Source organism: Pundamilia nyererei, unplaced genomic scaffold (genome assembly GCF_000239375.1).
Source record: "Pundamilia nyererei isolate P.nyererei 1_Seehausen unplaced genomic scaffold, PunNye1.0 scaffold00176, whole genome shotgun sequence".
Taxonomy (NCBI): domain Eukaryota; kingdom Metazoa; phylum Chordata; class Actinopteri; order Cichliformes; family Cichlidae; genus Pundamilia; species Pundamilia nyererei.
Window position 1 is genome coordinate 929,641 of NW_005187577.1, and position 3,252 is coordinate 932,892.

Sequence of the window (3,252 nt, forward strand, 5' to 3'; positions counted from 1 at the left end):
CTCTACATGATCTTACAGTCTTCAGTACAGACTTGCTGCTGACAGTCCGTGTGTGTGTGTGTGTGTGTGTGTGTGTGTGTGTGTGTGTGTGTGTGTGTGTGTGTGTGTGTGTGTGTGTGTACTCACTGTTTACGACGTGTCTGTAGCGCTGCTGCCCGCTGAGGAGGCTCTGTCCATTGATCAGGAGTATTGAATCCAGGGCTGGGCTTTGATTCGACTCCTGGGTCACGCGGGTCCTGTGCTGCTGGGTCTGGAGTCGAGACCGCGCAGGAGATCCACAGAGAAGAAAAGTTGATTTATTGGTAGTGAAGGCTGAAGGGTTTGAGTGTGTGTGTGTGTGTGTGTGTGTGTGTGTGTGTGTGTGTGTGGATAGCGCCCAAAGCAGCGGAGCGAGCGGAGATGAGAAGGAAAGAAAAGGGAGAGTTTGTGGACAGCAGCGCACACACGTAAATGTGTTCGGCTCTTTTTGTAAATCTTCGTCCCCTCTTTAAAGCGTCTGCCCGCCTTTTAGCTCAAAAGGCGTCTCTGTGGCACAAGTGTGCTCTCCTCTAAACTCATGGCATCATCCTCGGAAGAGAGAGAGAGAAAATGTTCACAAACAGCGCGACGCACCGCGAAAAAAAACGCTATACAGTCCGGGCAAAGAAAAGCAATCTGACCGAAAAGCAAGAAAAGAAAACAACCAGCGAAGTTCGAGTTGCGGTGTCACAGCGGGGTTTAACAACGCAGAGGACCGGTTTCTAATCAGTGTATGTCACTTTCAATCTTTCCTGTGCCAACGGGCGCGCTGACTTGTAAGAGGGAGGAGAGAAGGGAGGAGAGACAAAAGCGGAGGGAAGCGAGGGAGGGTGGAGAGGGGGCGTCAAAAGCGGCTAATCTAACCCATGAACGCGTTTTGTGGGCCGGATCTCTCTCACAGGACATACAGCTCTTCTTCTTCTTCTTCCTCCTTCATATTTGAAGTATTTGGAGATTCAGATGAAGGGAAGGGGGTGGGGTTGTTCGGACTTTATGATCTCTCCTTGCAAAGAGGAGCAGCTGAGTTTTCCTGACTCATATCTCCCTCAGATCTCTGTGCCATAACAAGCGCACACCTATCAGAGCGACCTTGACGCGTGCGCTCTGCTGTCACCTTTTCTTCGATTAGAATGATTGTGCCTCACGCAGCAGTAACTTATCGCGCTGCTATCAGCGCCGCAGCTTTCCTCTAATACCCTCAGGCATGTCAGTATCATCCGAGCTGAAGTCCATGTGCTGATACATGTTAATAAGTAGCCTAATAATAAGTCAAGGATGAGCTCTCTCCCTCTCTCTCTGTTCTTATTAGATGGCTCAATAGAACAGCAGTGGGCAGTGCTGTGGGATCCCTGTTAATGATAAACCTGCGACTTGACAGACAGATGCCACTGCGCCCTGTCTAATAGATAAGGGAGCCAGCTAGGGTCAAATGGCCTAAAGGCTTTTTTTTAACCTTTGTTTTGAAAATATCGTTGTCACGAAGTCACGCAAGACAGAAAAAATGTGGAACAAATGTAGGTGAGAATGAGATTTGTTTTTTGTTTGTTTTAGCTGTGCTGAAGTTCTGCGTGAAAACCTTCAAGATTGTATTTCTGATGTTTATATTAATGCTGTTTTTGAACTATTTTAAAGGCACTACTGTTTCTGCTCTCCGCGTCCTATCCGGCCTGCGTGCGCGCACATTTGCATGCAGCCTCACTGTAAACTGCAAACATGTCGAGGCTCTCGCGCACATTGTTGCAAGCCCATTGGAACTGAGAGAAATGAAGCCATCGGTTTACAACATCTGCAACAGGAACGCACTGCTGGCTGCAGCTTTTTCATGGAGCAAGTAACCGTGCGGCACAGGTGAGGAGAAGAAGTGGGTGAGGAGAAGGGGAGGCGGGGTCACGCATTTACTGCTCTCTCTCACTCTCGGCCTATGGGTTCAGTACTGGGGGAGGCAGCGGGGTCCAACAACAACAACACAAAAACAGACATAAAGTGTGCGCAAGCAGTACGCCTGCCTGCTGGGGAAAGGAGACGGCACGGGCCTGCATACTGGAGATCTGTTAGTAACAGGTAAAAAGTGGCGCGTGACCACAGATTTATAGCGAAGATCAATCGTGGAAAAGACACTAAACCCCGCAGGGCTTCATTAAGAGAGAGACGCCGGTTGGTTCTTCCCCACTCTCCATCAAGAGGGCGATTATCTTTTACACTCTCCCAAAAACCATAAAACAACAACAGACACATCTTTTCACTCACCTTTCCTCCGAGACCTCGACGGGAACGTGAAGACACCTGGCAGCACCGCCAGCTCCCGCCGACGCGCAGCGAGAATTAAGCGGGACCAGAGAAGCGAAGCGAGAATTAAGTGGCAGAGAGCCAGTCCGCTTCTCGGCGCTCATTCGTCAATAATATTAAATATGATAATGACGGTGATGTCTGCGCTCGCGATGGGGGGGGGAGGGGGGGGGAGTAGCCGGCAACAGCGTGGGACTGCAAGAAATGCAGGCCTCTTAGAGGCGATATGACAAAACCTGTGTGCGTAAAAGCGAGAGTGATAAGAGCTTATTGAACATTTCATGAAATGTCAGACGGTTGTTGAAAACGAGCACATTTGTTGGTTTATACTGGCTGTGCTGGATTCTCGCAGAGCTCGTTAGACGTTCAAAACAGGAGCGTTAAAGTCCATTTAAAGCTTTGTTTCTTACCAGACATGCAGGCTGCTGGATGCAGAGTGAGCGCGGTTTTGGATAATAACGCGCTCCAAACTTTCCCCTCAATACCAAAAAAAAACGCATGCGCCCTGAGCTATTATCTTTATTTATGTCAGAATGTTATTTTTGAAATTAATTAAAGTCTTGGATACACGACGAACTTCGTCTGAATTTCTCTTCGTTTTTCGATTTTTATTCCCCTTTGTCAGCTATTTTTTGTTTTTGTTTTTTTAATCGCTGATGTGAGCAGTGTCGTGTTCGCAGTTTTTAAAAAATCCATCCTTTGAACCTGGCTGTTCAAAGGAAAGTTGCATAAAACAAAATATAATGTGTAATCACTGCAGATGTGGAACAAGGATCACCAGAATAGAGTCAGAGTTCTCCGCGTATCTAAATATTTAAAGTACTTCGTTTGGCTCAAGAAAAAAACAAAACAGATATAATGGGTCCTTATTGTGTAGTTAAATTCCGAGTTTTTTTCCGCAGTTAAACGGGGCCCGAGCGTGTTGTGTTTACCCAAAGAACTGTCCCG

The 3,252-nt window shown here is 47.5% G+C and overlaps 1 protein-coding gene across 3 annotated transcripts in view; it reads right to left on the minus strand.

Annotated features, from left to right (window-relative positions):
* The window catches only part of satb2 (SATB homeobox 2), a 49,439-nt gene extending 48,658 nt beyond the window's left edge, over positions 1–781 (minus strand). For all 3 annotated transcript variants that reach the window (XM_013914168.1, XM_013914167.1, XM_013914166.1), the window contains exon 1: positions 127–781. The gene's annotated coding sequence lies outside the window, so the exon portion shown is untranslated. The remainder of the gene's footprint in view (positions 1–126) is intronic.
* Positions 782–3,252: the final 2,471 nt, after the last annotated feature.